This window comes from Chrysemys picta, chromosome 2 (genome assembly GCF_011386835.1).
Source record: "Chrysemys picta bellii isolate R12L10 chromosome 2, ASM1138683v2, whole genome shotgun sequence".
NCBI lineage: Eukaryota > Metazoa > Chordata > Testudines > Emydidae > Chrysemys > Chrysemys picta.
The window spans coordinates 85,144,266-85,163,840 of record NC_088792.1 but is presented as its reverse complement, the minus strand read 5'-3'; the positions used below and the strand labels follow the sequence as shown (position 1 = coordinate 85,163,840).

Genomic DNA, 19,575 nt, shown 5'->3' with positions numbered 1-19,575 from the left:
GCTGCATTAGACACAGATAAACACACAATAAGTGACTTGTCATGCAGCTTGACACTCTAAGGAGCAAGCAGGTCCACCAGTTGCCCACAATAAAAGAACATTCCTAATCACAGATATTGAATAATTAACTCTACAGCATCCCGGCAAAGCCGCGTTCCCCATTTCACAATTGGGGAAATGAGCAGAAAGGTTAAGCAATTTGCCCAAGGTCAGAGAAAGAGTAATTGTCAGTGCAGGGATTACACCTCAGGAATTTATTGCTTCAGGTCCTATGTGCAGACCACTGGATCAGTCTCTCTGGCACTCTAGCAAGTAGAGCTGCTTATTCTTCCAATAAAATGCTAAACCAAATACTCTGACCTTTTCCAGTTTTATCAGATGAAGCATTTTCTTAACTACACATAATGGAGGAGGGGAGGAAATAGCAGACTGGAGCTAGTATGCTCAATGCTTGTATAAGAGGATTTTCTTTGACCCATTTATGGAGCTCTTATTATCTGGTCTACTACAATACTGGACTGAGGATTCAATGACTCGAGGAAGGCTTTGCAAACACTGTTTGTGTGAAACAGTAATAAGGAACTTGTATTTTGATGGCAGCAGCAGTGTGGGTGGATTTATGTCATTTGCAGTGTCCCACGTGCCTCGGTGGTGTATTGATTGCTTATAAAACAAATACTATAAATGAGCTGTGATTCACTGAAGTAAGCTTATGGAAATCTTCTGAAAGGTGATATGCCAATGTCAATATCTTTTGGCCCATTTTAATTATTCAGTGGCCCCATGGATTTCCTGATTATCAATGGAGAAAGAGAACTTCTGCTCCAGAAATATATCAACTTTTTGCAGCAAAGGAGAATCCCCATTAATTCTGCTAGTATTCAGTCTTTTATCCTCTTCATAGGCTAGTTGCTAGAGTACAACAAGCTCAAACACTTGAGAAGGTTTCAAGTATCGGGGGTAGCCATGTTAGTCTGTATCTACCAAAACAACAAGGAGTCTGGTGGCACCTTAAAGACTAACAGATTTATTTGGGCATAAGCTTTTGTGGGTAAAAACCTCACTTCACTTCAGATGCATCTGAAGAAGTGAGGTTTTTACCCACGAAAGCTTATGCCCAAATAAATCTGTTAGTCTTTAAGGTGCCACCAGACTCCTTGTTGTTTTTGAGAAGGTTTGACATTCCATCCAGTAAAGAGCAGGGATTCCTGAACTTTTTAAACAAGGAGACCCAGCAATGTGTGACCAGCTAACTTTGGTGGACAAATAGCAAAGTCTCCGTGGACCACTGGCAGTCCAGAGACCACAGTTTTGGGAACCACTGCAGTAGAGAGTGGTGGTACTTAGTGGTATTTCTAATGGTCCTGTGCTCTTGCCTATAATTGTTGTTTAGTGGCATTCTGGAACAGATGGAGTTTCCCCCCATAGCTTGCATATTCATTCCCAGAAGCAGGACATTCCAATAGTTGAGTCAGGCAGTTGTGAAAGTGTGACTCACACCATGTCTATCAGAACAGGATGCAGTCTCCTGTCTAGCTGCAAGTGGATGATAACATTTCTAGTGGCTGTTGCTATTTTGGCCTTTAAGATCAGCAAGGAGTTCAGAGAGACCCCCAAATGGTGTGCCCTATTGATGATCCGTGATTTGACTCCTCAGCAACCAGCGGTGATAACTTTTCCCATTGGCATTGCCTCTTTACTTCTGGGATTCAGTCAGCTGTTCTTCACACATGTTCTGCTTTCACACAGACACTGGGATAGCTGGGAGGTGGTTATTTCTGCACCTAATAAAAAGGAAATGCACAGCTGTGCATTACCTGTGTACTGCTCGCATCTGAGACCCTGGCATGTGACATTCTGTCCTAGTCATTTTAAATGAATGATGACTAAGAAGAGGAAAAGGACAGAGCTCTGTGGGACCCCAGCAGCTTAGAGCTCAGGTGGCTGAAGTGCAGATGCTTATCAAACTGTCTGGGTTTGGTCTGAAAGGAAGGACTGTTGCCGTCTCAGTGCACTTCCATTTATCCCCACAAGACCTCTAAGGCAGGTCAGCAGCAACTTGTGGGTGACTACGTATGACAGACCTGCAGGATCAGCAGGAAAAATTTAATCAGGAACAGAGCATACCGTCATGTAAATCCAGCGGTCTTCAATAATTAGCAAAGGTGGTAAAAAACAAATACATGAGTTAAATTGCTCTATAGGTCTTGGGTCTCAAAAGCATGGCACAGCAGATGGTGACAATTCCATTCTCAGGGCCTTTCCTCTGTGAGACTGTCCTTGAGAGCCAAAGTGTTTGAATGTTCTTGTGAGAACTATCTTTTATTGGACCAACTTCTGCTGGTGAGAGAGACAAGCCTTGAAGCCACTCTCTCTCACCAATAAAAGGCATTACCTCCCCCACCTTGTCTTCCTAATATCCTGGGACCTGACGTGGCTATGACAACACTGGATACATGTGAGAATTGTCTCCTAAGGAAAGGGTGTTTGTGAGATTTTATGGAAATGGCAACCCATTGCTTTTGAATCCCTTACTGTGTTCAATAAAAGGTAGCTTTACCCTCAGACAGCTTTATCCGGAATGTACAATTAATTAATTAATTTGAATTTTTTACCCTGGAAAGATCAGCTCCGGCACACCATTGGTTTTCTCCAATCTTGCATCTAATCTGACTCTGGCACAAGGCTGTCAAGTGACTTGCATGAGGTCTCACAGTGAATTCCGACTTTATTAGCACTAAAGATGCTCATTTCTTTCCATCCTCTGCTCTAAATGCTAGGCCATGTGACCTCTTCGTTTGCATAGTATTTCCTGACAAGATGACCATTAAGTAACATCAAAGCTCATATTTCCCTACCGCAAAAGAGAATGAGGGGCAGCCATGTCCAAGGAAACCAACATATCTGGCTCCAGTGGAATCAATTACTTCATAGAATCACAGAATCACAGAAGATTAGGGTTGGAAGAGACCTCAGGAGGTCATCTAGTCCAATCCCCTGCTCAAAGCAGGACCAACACCAACTAAATTATCCCAGCCAGGGCTTTGTCAAGCTGGGCCTTAAAAACCTCTAAGGATGGAGATTCCACCACCTCTCTAGGTAACCCATTCCAGTGCTTCACCACCCTCCTAGTGAAATAGTGTTTCCTAATATCCAACCTGAGATATGAAATACCAGTATTATGCAGCTGCCATGGAAATGGAGGCAGAGTCTCTACAGAGGTCTGTAGCTATATCGAGTGAGTCAAATCTTTGGCTTACTGTACTAGAATATCAATACATGAACTAGCACTTCCTTCCCTGGAGAATGAGAAAATATCTTTGGTGTTCAGGATGGTTCAGAACATATTTTAAAAGGAAGTCAATCACCCGTTGATTAGCATAGCAGTGAATACCCTACCAACAAAAAAGTGCCACAACCTGGGAATTTACCTATGGATTCTTACTCCCTTAGATAACACGCTGAAGTGACCCGTGTCTTGAGGAGTGGGGTAGTGGTAGAGAGTAATTTACGCTACCATTTTTAATACTCTCCTATGGAGCACCTTTAGTATACGGAATCATAACCCTTTGAAAACTTGGCCTTGACGTGGCTTCTCTAATAGGCAGATTAGCTCCTAAAATGACATACATTAGAAAAAAATTAGGCTGATATAGAAACATTTTCTTTGATTAAATTTGGGCAATTTTCTTTCAGTAAAACGATATTTTTGGAGTGAGGTCGAATACGTGCTTTCATTTTGGATTCCCAAGTATTCACTTTTCACCCCTAGACTAGTTATAAGAAGCCATTTCTGGTTGGACTTCCTGCCGTGAGCAGTGAATTTTCATTACCTGCCGTATGTTTAATCAAATAGATAAAGAGCTACATTAGGCAATGAGATACAGTATGAGCAGAACCCTGGAATATATACGTCACTTCAAGGCTAACTCCTGTGGCAAGAATTTTTGTGACTTTTGGGGCAATGAGAACATGTCCCCCATCCACAATGCTGCACCTTCAGTCAAACTTCATCTTGATTTCTGAACTGCAGGAGCACTGAAGGCTATTCACAAATTCATGGTCAGGTGAGCACACTATGGACAAGGAATGTATCGAACCCTTTCTGTGGGAATACAGATTGGCCCAGAGCCTGGGCTATAGTTGAAGAGTGCACAGCACAGAGGGTAGCCTGTGCAGTTCCCTCATCCTGGACTGACTGTGTGTGGTCCAGTCCTCTGGCATAATTTAGAGAAGCCTGCAGTTATACCAGTTGCAAATGATTCAAACAACAAGTGGGGATGGGCAGGACATATTGATTCCTGGCCACAACACCTATACCAGTAGCAGTGGTGGGGAAGGTAGGATAGGATTTTCTGTGCCAGCTCTATGCTATCAGAAGATGTCCACGCACCTCCCATGGCCAGTTAAACTAGACTTAGGGTCACATCACACTGGAGGATCTAGGCCTGTGATTATCATCTTACTTCTAATGTACTTGAAAAGAGTTTGGAGAAAAAAAAAATACAACTCCAGCGCCAAACAAAATGAAGTTGGTATTTCAAGCTTAGGAAGCATGCGTCACTCTTCAAGCACTTGTTTAAGGATGGCAGGTGATGTCAGTGTTATGAATCACATCACATCCCCTAGCGCATCACCAGCTGCAACACCCCTGTCAAGTTGGCAGCTGGAAACAGAAACAAGAAAATAGAAACCTAGAGGGTTGAAATGGGGGGTTTAAAAGCACTGGGGGGTTAAAAGAATTAATCTGAATTTGTTCTGAGAGACTTGGGACTAGATCCCGACTACTTCACTATGGGTGCGCAGGAAGGGTGGGGAGGCTTGAGAGAGTCTTTTCCCTGCACTTGTGCATACACACACACACACACACACACACACACACACACACACACACACACACACACACACACACACACACACACGGCAGCCATGATGGTGGTGCATCCGTTCTATAGGCTACATTCGGAGCTTGTGGTGCAGTAGCATCTGTATGGGCAGTATGAAATACCAAATGTGGTTTAGCAGCTGGGAAGGTGGTGGCAGCAGTGGGAAGAGGAATTACACGGAGGGTGGTGTAGGGAACAGGCAGAAAGGCTGACGAGGATGCTGTTTCAGGGGAAAAGGGTGTGGTTGGGCTGTGGGTAGCAGGGACACTTGAAAAGCTGGTCCAAGATGTTATAAAGTGCAACGAGTGGTGTAACAAAGTCAGATATGTTGGCTCTAAGGGAGCATAAAGAACTGTGAAGTACTCATTTGTGGAAACAAGCACATTCAGCATGGCTCAGGTAGCCACTGCATCATAACAAAACCATAAAGGCATATTTCAAAAGCAAGTAATCAGGTGTCAGTGGGCTGGCACTATGCTTTGTATTTAAACTGAAAAGAAGTAAGCCATGTAGAACACAGTATCCGGGCACATCTTTACTGGAGCATTACAGAAGCTGGTGTGTGGCAAACTCGCCAAGTGCATACACTTAGATATACCATAGAATCTGCGGTTGCTGTTGACAGCTACAATTAAAACCATTAGTGAGCAGGAGCAAGGGAGGGGAAAACCAAAACCAAATCCCAGACTACAGATTTAAATGACCTAACTTTAGTCACCTGACCCTGCAATCAAACCTGCTCTTTCCTGCCTGCAAACTCCTCCTGTGTGTTAGTGAGGGCAGCCACCGCTGAGGGAACTGACAACACTGCAGTGGGCTATGTTACAGATAGACAACAGTAACTGGGAAAAAATACAACGCACATTCCCACCTCCCACCCCCACACCAGTTTTATGTGATTTACATGATCATAAATGATTCCTGTCTAGATGAATGTTGAAAACACCCTCCAGTAAGTGTAATTTACTACTTTATGGCCTGTTAACAACATAGCTTAATAAAACAAAAACACTAGTTTCCAGCAAAAAGCAATATACAATATGTAAGCACGAGCAACAAAGAATAACTTTGATTTAGAGTTCATTGTGCTTTTGTACACCCTGTCTAGAGGAACACAGTATATTAGGGATATCATCCTAACCTGGATGAGGAATGGAAACACATTTTCATTTCCCAGTCTGGGCTAAGAACTCTGCAGTCATCACGAAACATGGACTTGCTGTCACATCTGTAAAAGGGAACAAAATGCATTTTAAATATAATGGCTTGATTTTCATTTGCACTAAGGCCCCTTTAAAATTGACCTGGCCGTGTAAAGGGGAATTTATTGTAAATGAGATTAAGGGCCTGTGTGTTTCCATTATGATTCCTTATTTAGCCCATTTTGCAACCAAACTCTTTTTAAATAAAAATGGCAACAGAGCAATCTTGAATTTTATACCTACAGATTTGCAGTCTGCTGCTCATCAGCAAACATTTCTTGTGACTATGACATGTCTAAGCATGTGGTGCATGTTTTTATTTCCAGATGCCAGACACTTCAGGTCTGCCATTGGCAGAGGGCCTCACATTTGGATTGTATTGATATACACTGCCAGTATGCCATTACAACAGCACATTGCAATGCAAACTCCTACATACTGGTGCATCATAGCATGACACTTGTGGTGTCAATTTAGATTGCGTCTGAATTCTATTGCCTATTTACACAGCTCCTCAGACTTTTCTGTTCCCCCAAGTCGAACCCAATGCCCATTATAATCCTTGACTGTAGCACCCATAACAGAGCCTACAGAATCTGTTCACACATTACTTTCCCTGCTACTGTATGTATATTCCAATTTGTTATTACAATATCAAAGTTCTTGTTTAAAAGAGACACCATCAACTTGAAATCTAGTCCATTTAAAAAATATTTTAAAAATTCTATGTACTATACCTGCCCGAGTCCCATGCCGATGTGTGTGATTTAAAAAAAAAAAAAAACCCATTCAGATCTACACCAACAGACAAGGAAAAATGACTGACAGTGTTATCAAGTACACAAAGTAAACAACCGAAAAAATAGAGAAAAGTAATGCTTTTTCATAAACCTGGTTTAGTTTTAGGCATCGTAGATGTTACTTTTAACAACAGCTGGTACAAACTTTTCAGAAAGAGTATGATTTTTGAGTTGATGTTCCTTTAAGCATCTTTCCTTGCCTAAGAACGAAAAACAAATATGGGGCTAAATTCCTAGCACAACAATGTATATCTAGAATAACTCTACTTAAATCAATGGAATTTCTCTTGATTTACAACGGCATAACTGGAAGAAGAATCTGGACCCATCAAATGCATGTTTTTTTCTTTTTAGCGATCACAAGAAAATGTCTGTGATGGCAAAAGTTAGTATTTGGAATAAAATCCTGCTAAAGAGATTTGAAAAAATCTTGTTACTCACTGTCTCACACTCAGATCATTTTGAAAATGAAACGCTATGCAAGCACAAAAAGTGATTATGCTACTCGCAGCCTCAAGCTATTCTGACTTCACTGGATGCCTTACAAGCAGCTATTGTTCTTGGAGATAGCCTGAAACTTGCTTCCCAAGATAGTCTTGCTGCAAGAGAAAGAGAGCGTCTGATACGTCAGTTTAGCCATTTTTAGTAGTATCTAGTATGAAATGTGCAGTGGGTATGAGAGAGATGGAAGAAAACAATCCTGTCATGTGACTACTGTTGACTTAGTTATACTCTGGACCCAAGTATCTAGGCCCTACTGATGAACTGCTCTCACCCCTGCCTCCATCTCCAGCTTCCAAAACCTCCTTACATCCCACTCCATGAAAAACAAACGTCCCTTACTTTGGTTATGGTCTTTTTGTTCCAGATTGCAAAAAAACATATTTGGTCACCTTTTACAATTTTAGGTACAAAGTGCATGCATGCTGCTAAGATAAATGCCTTAGAAGTGATTATAGATATAGTAGCGATCTCAACAAACCTTTGGAGATGGAGTATTGGAGATGAGAATTTCTTGATTTCCACTGTAGGCCTGACCCAAAGCCTACTGGAGTCATTTGAAAGTCTCTCAATTGATTTCAGAGGGCTTTGGATAAGCCTCTGTGTATGTTTTTGGGTTTGGAGCAAACAGAAAGCCTATCACATGAGTGAGATAAGGCGGGGGAGGGAATATCTTTTATTGGACCAACTTCTGTTAGCGAGAGAGACGAGCTTTTGAGCCACACAGAGCTCTTCTTCAGGTCTGCGTGGCTCAAAAGCTTGTCTCTCTCACCAAGAGATGTTGGTCCAGTCAAAGATATTACACTATATCACACTATAGGCCTGAAAAATAATTGAGGCCAAAGCTCTCCGAGAGATGAGCATTTATAGAAACGGGTGAACAGATGCCTCAGTGTTTCTTTTCTTGGTTTAGATTTAAGTCAATGAACAGACTACACATACTAGATCATAAATCAGATCTCTGTTTGAACCAATAGTTCACACTAATGGTTTTGATCTGGAAAACAGTGAAATGCCTCTGGAATTTTGTTTTGTAATCTGCGACATCATGGCAGCAGAAAATAAAAACAGAAAGTGGCAAAACATGACAAGGGAAAATGTGATCTGTAGAAAAACGAAAGAGTAACCCCAACTCAGATTTTGTTTTCATGTTGCTTTCAAATCACAGTCTGCAGAACAGCTTGTTATTATGTTCAGCCAGCCTTGATGTGCAGTTTCAGGTACTACACTATCTATGCTGTCCTCTAACGCCTCTCCCAACAGGATTCATTTAAGGAATTATATTAATATTATATTCTTACAGGAGCACAGTCAGGCATGCAGGGACAGAAAAACAATCCACCGGAAAAAAGAGCACCACACCCAGCCCATACATCAGAGACCTGAGCGAATGAATATTTATTTTGTTCATGTGAATTGGAGGGCAAAATAATAACACAAGGGTGTGGTCTGTGGCTTGCAGATGCAGGAAAATAAAACAGACAAAGTTTAAATGAATGGATCAAAGCAGTAACATTCCCAGCAGTAACCTTCCCCAGTAAACTCTATGTAAGAGTTGTATAAATACGGACTTTTCAAGTTTTCCTCCAGTAAACTCTATGTAAGAGTTTACTGGGGGAAAACTTGAAAAGTCCGTATTTATACAACATGAAATTTACTTCCCATTCCCCCCCAGTGTTTGTGTTCTGCACTTAAAATCCTGTCTTTACTCCTTAGAATGGGAGCCAGGCTGCTAGGAGGAGCTGGGACAGGGAAAGTAGAAGGTATCTAGTAACTAAGAGAAGAGACTGGATGGACCTTACTTGCTTCCCCCATGACAGAACTCTCCCTCTCCACCAACCTCTGACAGTGACGTATGCCACCCCTCCCCTTGCAGGGTCTTGAAGCAGGAGGAAGAACCAGCACTGAGTTGGTAGAGTGACGTACCAGGGGAGCAATAAGATGGGACGAAAGCATGAGATTCTCTGTCTCTTTGGAGAGAAGTTCTGGTGCTAGGACTAAGGAAGGGCTAGGGATGGGGAAGACATGTTTTGGGGAAAGAGGAAGGCCTCAGAAATAGAGGAAAGTGCTGTAGGGCTGTTGTTGGAGGAAAGAGAGGAGACGAGAGGCAAGAGCTGAGTTTACTTGACTCCCACTTCTCAGCTGAGAATGTTCAGGTGGATGAACAGAAGAGTTTGTTCCCTCTTGCAGCCTAGCTTTTCTTCTGTTTGATTCTGCAGTGAAATCACCATAGTGTGTGTATGACTTCATATCGTTATTGTCCCGGGAGGGATGTGACATTACCACATGAGTAAGGCTATGTTTATGTCAGGGAAGTCATGGAATCCATGACTTCCAGAGATCTCCCTGACATTCTCTGCTTCAGCCTCAGGGGCTGCAGGACTCTGGAGCTGGCAGCCAGCAGGGCCTTGGCAGGGTTCCTTGTATGGGGAAGCCTTGTATGGGGAAGGGGTAAGGAGGGGGATGCCTCGGGGGAGCGGCTGGGGGTGTCCCCTTTTCTCGGGAAATATGGTCACCCTGTAGCTCCTAGCTGCCGGGGGTAGAGAGGGCCCCCCCTGCACCTTCCAGCTGCCGAGGGCAGAGGGGGAACTGGCCCCACAGCTCCCAGCTATCACGGTGGCAGGGGAAACCATGGAGCAGCAGCAGCAAAAGTCACAGTCAGGTCACAGCTTCCGTGAATTTTTTTTTAATTGCCCATGACCTGTCCGTGACTTATTGCCCATGACAAAATCTTAGCCTTATGCATGATTATTCCACCAAGAGGTCAAATAGGGATAATATCCTGAGTAGTTAGCAAATATAGTACAAAAAATACTAAACTTACAAGGGTCTATTCTCATTTACACAGGACCCTTTGAACTACTCTGGCGTGGAAAGGGGCCTTAAAGTCATATAAAGGAGAGTGGTGCAAAAGGGCATTAGTGAAAATGAGAATTAGGCCCATAAAAACATAATAGTTTAAAATTTAATCCTAATACTCATGAGTTGTGCCTCAGTATGAGAATCATTCTCTGAGAGAACAGAGCGGGGAGCTGTATCAAAACTGCAGATGGTTTATTTAACTCAGCGAGTGGGCTTGAGTTACCAAGGCCATTTGTTGGGGTCTGTTCCTCAAGCAGAACCACAGAGCAAGAAACAGAACCTGCAGCGACCTGCTTCTTGGGGATTTCTGAACTTCAGGGGACCTACCCATGAAAACCTCTCCATTCACTAGACTTACATGCATTCACACAGAATCCATCTGTTTGCTTCAACTCTAGGCAGCACCGAAACTGCTCATCATTCTAATCAACCCAGAATGTGTTCCTCCGTTTCTGCTCTGAACTCATTGCTAAATTCAGTGCAAAGGACTCATCGGGAGAGAATGCATTTTCTAAGAAACATTCCATGGAAGAGTTATCAGAATTTATTTAAACCTCAAAAAAATGGGTTAATTTGGGTTTGATGCAGCTAGACCCTGGTTTAATCCAAACCAGTTCACCAAAACCTACTTGAAAACCTGTGTGACTGCCCCTCAAACTAATCAGCACATTGATTAACACATTGTGCACTGCTGTAGTTTCTTCCATAGGAGGATCCAAGACTTTTATAAAGGTTAGTTGAATGAACCCCCACAATACCCCTGTGAGGTAGGCAGAGATTACTATTTCTATTTTATAGTTGGAGAAACCGGCACAAGAGAGGCTACGTCTTCACTGTGGCGGGGGGGAATCGATTTAAGATATTCAAATTCAGCTACGCGAATAGTGTAGCTGAATTCAACGTATCTGAGCCGACTTACCCCGCTGTGAGGATGTCGGCAAATCGACCGCCGTGGCTCCCCCGTTGACGGCGCTTACTCCTACCTGCGCTGGTGGAGTACAAGCGTCGATTCGGGGATCGATTGTCGCATCCCAACGAGACGCGATAATTCGATCCCCGAGAGATCGATTTCTACCTGCCGATTCAGGCGGGTAGTGAAGACGTAGCCAGAGATTAAGTGACTTTCCCAAGGTCACACAGGCTCTGTGGTAAAGCTGGGAATAAAACCCACATCTCCTGATTTCCAGTCATGGGCTTTAACCACAAAACTATTTTTCCTCCCAAGAGAGGTTAAACAACCAACATTCATTCATCTGTTAAAATACAGACAAAATAAAAGCTAAATTTCAGCTAGATGGTGCCTTACATCAGAGTTGGCCGATAACTGATCTGTAGTCTCCCTTAACCCTTTCCTGCACATGGGTTCTTAATGTCAAATATTATCTTTCAGGGCTGTTGATTCTCTCTCCCCTCCCATAAAATACTGAGGCTCCAGAGATATGGATAAGCTTTATATGATCCACATCCAAACTTTACGACCTTTACAGGAACGGTACCATCTGAACCTCTCGAGGTCCATTTGTTACTATAGAAAATGAGAGATCAAGGGGCATTCAGGAAGTGGCAGAACAAAAGGAGAATAGTATATTTAGACTTGTCAATGGGATCTTCCTTCTGCTTTGGTGTAGCACTGAATAAGTAACTTTAATTAAACACTCCTAGCTTTAGAAGCAACCAAGAACTTTTTATTAGTCTATAACCAGCTCTATTGAAATGAAAGAGTGTTGGGTTGTGGGCACTGTTGATCATAGGACCATGAAAGTGAGAACTAGAACTGAGCAAATAATTGCAGCTAATGTTTTTTCATGAATTTCACCTTTTGGCTGTGAATTGTGCAATAACAGATTGCAAAATTATCTAATGTATTAATTATTTACATTCATTCAAGAAACATTTTGGTGAATAATTTCTACTCTTCTGTCCAGTCCATTGCAAATAATCACAATATGCAGTATGAGCTGTGTCTGTTAATGACATAAGTAACGTGTTTTTCTCCTCTATTTCCTGACTGAATGACTTATGTAAGTAACCAGCACAATGTGAATTTTACAACAAATACACATTTCAAAATTTGCTGTTGGTCAGTATGTGAGCATCTGTGTTTAACATTCACCATTTGCAAGTATTCAAGCTAGTAAATAAATAAAAGCAGAAATCAAACTCAAAAGGGACTTGATCAGATCAAAATTCTCTTTCAAATGCAAACAAATATTCATGGACAATTTTTTCCCTCTATTGACTCAGCTCTTCTGGGCAGTAGAGACATCAAGATAGAGCAATTTTGGCTCATGGAGGTTCTTGTGAATCTTTTCCTATTTCAGTTGGACGGTTGTGTACCACCAAGCTCTGCACTGGAGCGCCCAAAAGTCAATGCCAAACTCAGTGGAAACCACCGAGTTCACCACTCAATTAAAATCATCATACTCAGTTGAAACCATCTGATTTCACTGTGAAACTGGGCACTGGTTCACTGGAAAGAGCAATTTTTCCCCTATAAATTTAGAGTTTAGCGTTCAGAAGGAAATGTGAAACCAAGCAAATTTCATGTATATTAGGTTTCATAATGAAAGTACCTGGCTGCTCTCCTGAGCAGTTTTAGCTTAGTGTGTGAATACTGAGGCCTTATCTACTCTGACATTTTTCTTCAAATTTTCCACCATTGAACTATGCTGGTGCTGCCCCACCTAGTGTAGACGGATGCTGCTATTTTAACCATGTCATCTATATCTGCTCTGAACTTATTAGACAAAGCAGCGAGGCTACACTAGTGCTTCCACCATTGCAGCTCTACCAGAAGCAGCACCAATGGTAGCAATGGTGAGAAATTTTAGGAGGAAAATGCTAATGTGTACACACCCTCTAATTAGAGGCCATACCCTCTAATTTTAAGAGACAACTTTCAAACAGTTTGGAAATTAATGACAAAGAACACTTACAACTGACTTTTACCGTAAACAAATAAGTATCTGACTACCAAAGCTCACAGGGGGTTAAAGAATTAATTGGTTCAAGTTTGTAACGTACTTTGAGACCTTTGGATGGAAGGTGGTATAGAAGAGCAAAATACACCTCGACCCCGATATAATGCGACCAGATAGAACATGAATTCGGATATAACGTGGTAAAGCAGTGCTCGGGGGGGGCGGGGCTGCGCACTCCGGTGGATCAAAGAAAGTTCAATATAACGCAGTTTCACCTATAATGCGGTAAGATTTTTTGGCTGCCGAGGACAGCGTTATATCGAGGTAGAGGTGTATTTAATTTTCAAGAAAGCATAAGCAAATTCCCCTCTCATCCACTGTAGCTATAGCCAGGGCCGGCGCAACCCATTAGGCGACCTAGGCGGTCACCTAGGGCGCTACAATTTGGGGGGCGGCCACCGCAGCGGTATTTCGGTGGTGGGACCTTCCGCCATCTCTGTGGGGGGTGGCATTTCGGGGTGGGACCTTCCACCGCCTAGGGTGGCAGAAAAGCTGGCGGCGCTCCTGGCTATAGCAGATAGACGACAATCCAATGCATGAAGTACCCTCTGTTCAAAATCATAGGGGTAGGAATTTTCAGTCAAAGTTGAATGGCTGGACGCACCTTCGTGAAAACATACTAATTAATTGCAATGGACTAAACCACTGCAGCATCATTACTGTAGGCTGTAGTGGTTTATACCATTGCCAGGGCCGGCTCCGCACCAGCCAAGCAAGCTCGTGGTTGGGGCGACAGATTCTACGGGGTGGCATTCCGCTCAATCCTAGGGCGGCACGGTCGCTTTGTTTTGTTTTGTTTTGTTCGATGATCCGGCTGCCCTGTAGGGGGCGGCGGCGCAGAGGAGGGGAGCGCCCTGCTGGGAGCGGGCTGCGTGCTCCGTCTGCCCCAGCCGGTGCCAGGTCTGTAGCAAGCCCGGCAGGGCAGCCCACGTCCTTCCCTCCCCGCAGACTGGAGCGGTGCAGAGCCCTCCCGGCAGGCGGCGCGGCGGTCAGGGCCGCGTGGCAAGTGCCCCGCTGAAGCCCTGGCCGCCCCCCTTCTCTCTCTCCCCTCGCTCCCTTCCTCTCCCCGGGGCACGTCTGCAGTGCAGGGAGTCCCCCTGCACCCTGGCTCCGGCCGCCCCTCAGCTGGGTTTTTTTTTTTCCCCTGCTTTGCCGTTCTGGCCGCCCTGATTTTTTGTTGTTGTTGTTGCTTGGGGCGGCAAAAAAGCCAGAGCCAGCCCTGACCACTGCTGCTGAATAATGTCATTTTATATAAGAACTCAACTCCTTAGGGCTTCATAATGAAAGAAAATACCTTGGTCACAGAGGCCCAAATCCTGCTCACCTTCCACAGATGAGTAGTCCCATTGACTGTGAGCTGTCACTGCAACCACTCTACTAATATGCTTTGCATCAGTACAAGTGCTCTGGGTGTATTTGTTAGGTTAGGCTGAGATCAGAAGTGGCCATTGTAATGGATTTGTCTGTGTACAGTACTTCATAGGAAGGAAAGTACTGCTGGATTGGAGATGTCGAAAAATGATGAGCCTTAAAAATATTTTTAACTAGCTCTCTAATATGAGCCTGTTTCCCTGAAACTGGATGCCAGTACAATGGAAACACTTTCAGATTAACATCGAAGTAGCCGACATGATAAAAGCCTTTGTTCCCATGTGTGGTATCAAAAGCTCCCTCTGTGTTTAAAGAAGTGTTACAAAATGTTAGTGTTGTCGAGTTTCTTGGTTTATTCACTCATTCTCCTGCTCTCATGGCCCTTTGAATTCAAAAACATTCAGGCTTAATATTCCCAAAGTAGCTGTCTGCAGGAAATGTTACCATGCTCTCAGCCTCAGAAATAACGAGGCCTGTTGATCTGAATCACCGAGGGGAGAAGAGGGCATTTTCAGTCTGTGTATTGCTGGGGAGGTTGGGGGCAGCTGCAGTGGTTGGCAGCAAAAGTGTGAGAATGACTGCTAAACCTCACACAAGTCACTCGCTGCTCTTCCCACGCAGAGTGTGAGACATGAAAACTGTGATCTGTTGATTAGCAGAAAGTCTTCAACCCCTCCAGGAAGAAAAATTAGAGCAGAACCCAAAACCAAATTTCCTTGACCTATTTATTAGGGACCTGATCCAAAACTTGTTGAGGTCAGTGGAAAGACTCCCATTGACTTTAGTGTTCTGAATCAGAGCTTAAGTTATTTAATTTGTCTTTTAGCACTGGTCTACAATTAACATTTAGATTGACCTAGATACGTTGCTCAGGGGTGGCAAAAATTAATATCCCCGAGTCCCGTAGTTAAGCCAATCTTACCCCCAGAGTATATGCATCTGGGTCAATAGAAGAATTCTTCCATTGACATATGTACCACTGCTCAGAGAAGTGGATTAGCTACATTGACAGAAAAACTCCTTCCATCAACATAAAAAGCATCTGCACTATGGTGCTACAGCAGAATAGCTGCAGTTGTGATGCTGTAGCACCTGTGGTGCAGAAATCCCCTTATGCTTTGGAAAATAACTAAAGACACTTGCCCTTCACTTGCCAGTCACTCTGCTTTCCCCATGTGTGCCTGGAGTCATACCCACAAACATACTCATCCTGGCTGTGGACTTTCTTAACAGGTAAGGACAAGCAGGCTTCTCAACCATCTCTCGTTTTAGACCTGATTCCACCTGTCCCACACCAACCTGGTGCTTTTCACTTTTATTACTGATGCAGGAAATTCTGAATCAAAGTTTACTGGTTAGTCCCTGTTTTGTAACATTAAGGTCAGTGCAAAAGGGCAGTAAGGCTGGCATACAGAGCTCCCCAGTGCTAATCAGAGCTATGGCCCTTCACTCAGCACCTGATGTATATGCCCTACTTAGAACTGTATGAAATTCAGCAGTTTTGCTTTCCAGGGGTCTGGGTAAAAATGTTCTTTCCTTTCAGTCTGTGTGGGTTTGCACCCCAGAGTTCAGATAAAACAGCACAGCAAAACTCCACTGCAGCTGCAAACAGGACATGAATACTAGACAAAACAATAAATTAGTCCCGAGTCATTCTAAAGGGTTGTGATTAAGGCACTGGTTAAGGATAGTCATGTAATTAAGGCACTGGGATGGAAATCAGAGTTGGGTTAAATTCCCACCTCTGCTGCTGATTGCGCTGAAAGCAGTGGGACTTCAGTGCTTACATGCTTTTAAAAATCCCACAAGGAGCCGATTTGTATCTTTAGGCATGTAAATACCATTGAAAGTCTGGCTCTTAGTCTCTCTGTTCCTCAGTTCCTCATCTGTAAGATGGGCATAATAATATCTTCTTCCCTCCTAGGGCTGTTGTGGGGCTAAACTAATTCGTATTTGTGAAGCACAGTGGTGAGTACCATAGAAAAGCCTATGAATAAACTGATAGGTTATTTCAATTTTGGGCTGTAATCCAAAATGAACCCCCAAAACAACTTTCTGGGTTTCTTGGCATGCTTTCATTTAGCGTTATGATCATTTCACACACCACTAATTATAATAACCACCTTCCCCGTCATGTAGTGGTTGTATTAAAAACAAACATGGGTTATATGCAGTAATACATTAAAATAATGCTTTTACTTTCTTAGGCTTAGCATTTTATACAGAGTATTAATCTGTCTCTGGCAGCCAAGAAAGATTGAGACTGCTAGACAGTCAGACTGTGCTCTAGTTGTTGGATGTCTGATCATATAATTTTCTGACATTGTACAAAATGAGGAAGCTGATGGACATTACCCTGCTCCATAGAGAAAAGAGGCTTTGATAACAAAGTGTAAGACATTTGTATACATCTCAAGCGAAAGTCTTGTGTTCTCATTCATCACCACCAACTTGGAAATGTATATCCCAGTTTAAAAAGTAAACTCAGAAATCACTCCTAGCTATATTCCTCTCTGCAGGATAAAAGAGCATGTTGTGTTTCATACATGGATGGAAACTTATATATGACTTAGTACTGGTATTCCATGCATAATCTTTTATATTGCTTTCCCTCCCTACCATGAAAAGTCTCTGTGGATGAATGAGTGGCTAGGTTCCTGACAACTATGTACCTATTAATGCCTAGCTATATGATCACTCAGAATGTAATTGGATTATGCAGTACCTACACATTGCAGAAAACAATTGATGAATAGGGGGAAATGTTACACAGGAGTAATGCTATTTTCTAATGAGATTTTTACATTATGTACAATAGGAATTTAGCTATGTTAGGTGAATCAGATTCAAGGAGGACATTTTACCTGTTACATATTCATATGGGGACAGTCTCCCTGCAGTGAATAATGATTCCTTATTAGAAGCATTATTGTGAGAGTTTTATATAAAGTTGAATCGTCTGGAATGTATCTGCATCTGAAGAAGTGAGGTTCTTACCCACAAAAGCTTATGCTCCCAATACTTCTGTTCGTCTTAAAGGTGCCACAGGACCCTCTGTTGCTTTTTAAAAAGAATAGATATGCCGTAATGTTATATATAGCGTACATTCTACTTATAGAAGCTCTGCTTCTTGCAGCACTCCTCTAGTGGAGACTGCATCCCAGAGGATGCTCACACATTGAGCTTGCAGAGCTTGGTGACAGTGTGAGGGAGCACCAAGGGATCCTCTTGCATATTTCCTCATATAAAGCAAAATACTGGTCTCCCCAAGAGGTTGCCATTGCCCTGAGGAAACATGTTCCAACTCCAGAAAAAGATATGAACCTGCCTTTACGCTTTCAATAGGCCACAGTTGTTGGTACTGACCGAGCATAACTGCATCACAGAAGTTGTCTGGCTGGAAGTTTTGACAGCAACATAGGGGATACTTGGGGCTTTTAGCAACTGCTGGGGCCTGGAAGAAGGGTTGGAATTAAGGGCTGGGCATGTTAGCGAGATTACATTACAATGATCAGCAGTTAAATAATTAACAGTATTGACATGTCAGCTGTCATCCTCAGGTTTCAGAGTTAACCTATTGAGAGCAATGGAGGCCGTTCACCCATCTCGTACAACTCTGGTTTCAGCCTGTCTGAAGACGTAGACATTATTGCACTGGTTTATACTTGGGCTCATTTTTAATATTTTCTTCATAACCCTGTTGGTGGGAATTTATTTTTAAATAAATGTTTATATTCTAAATTGCAATTCAGTGGTAAGAGGTCAGGCCTGTCGCAAACTCTGCAGCCGTGGAATGGAGGAGAACATAGCACTAAGCCTGCAGCAGAAAACGTATGGTCCCAAGTCAGACACTGAAACACAAAAGTCAATGCCTAGGGATGTCATTATTCTTCCACTCCCACAAAGTGTTCATGTGCTACAGGCTCGGTCTGTTGGAGTCCAAGGTGAAATCCTGGCTGGAGTTGAAAGAAAGTGTTTTGGAAACCCATTACTCTAGAGCAGGGATTTGAACATGGCTCTCCCACACCCAGATGAGTGCCCTACTCCCTGGGATAAAGGTTATAAAGGGGAACCACTATCACCACCCTCCAGCCCTTCATTTTCTTTGCTTTTATTTAAAAATATGCTCAGAAATTAAACAAAATGATTCATTTGACCCAAAAAGTCCAAGAAAATTTGGTTTTGGTTGAATCTAAACGAAGTTGTTTTTCAGTTTTTTTTGGAATTGCCAGTGAACCAAACAAATCATATATTCTCCGAGGTTTGATGTAGTCAATGGGAGTTTTGCCATTGACTTCAGTGGAGACAGGATTTCACCCTTGGTTTTGTCAGGGCTAGATCCAACTCCCACTGAAGTCAGGAGTACTGGTCTAAGGGATTGGCTACACTGCCCTGTGGTTCGGACTATGGGGGTGCAAATAGCAGTGCACACCAAAGTACTGCTCTGTAGCTGCCCTGTGTGGACGGGCACAAACTTAAAGGACCCTAGTTCTTTTGGACTACATTAGCGCAAACTAGGGACCTTTCAGTTTGCACCTGCAGTGTCCACATGGGGGAGTTGCAGTGCAGCACTTTGGTGTGCACTTTTATTCACACCTCCATAGTCCAAACTGCAGGGCAATGTAGACATGCCCTAAATCTACCTCTGATGAAGTGCCATTCTCGAAAACTCAAGAGAAGGGCAGCAAAACTTATGCATTATGTGGATGTGAAGAAAAATACTTCCCCGGCAGCCATTTCAAAGGCCTCTTTGTTTGTCTCTGAACGCCAGCAATAAGTCCCTGTTGTGCTCAGCGCTGGTAACCACGCTGTCTGCTTTTATAGCTCAGACGCCAACCAGGATTTGTTCACTGAATGTGAGAAGTAAGCGTACATGGTCCCCGCCCAGATCTCTGGCCCTGATTGACAGTAGCTAGAAGCTGCGCACGGCGCATCGCAGCAGAACGCCAATAAGGCACTTCTTAGTGCAACA

General features: G+C 43.1%; 1 long non-coding RNA gene across 1 annotated transcript in view; it reads right to left on the bottom strand.

The window, feature by feature from the left end:
• LOC101931985 (uncharacterized) overlaps positions 1–19,575 on the bottom strand; it is a 158,817-nt gene that overhangs the window by 91,070 nt on the left and 48,172 nt on the right. Inside the window, exon 2 of the long non-coding RNA XR_010599166.1 lies at positions 6,028–6,114. This is a non-coding gene — a long non-coding RNA (uncharacterized LOC101931985). The remainder of the gene's footprint in view (positions 1–6,027; positions 6,115–19,575) is intronic.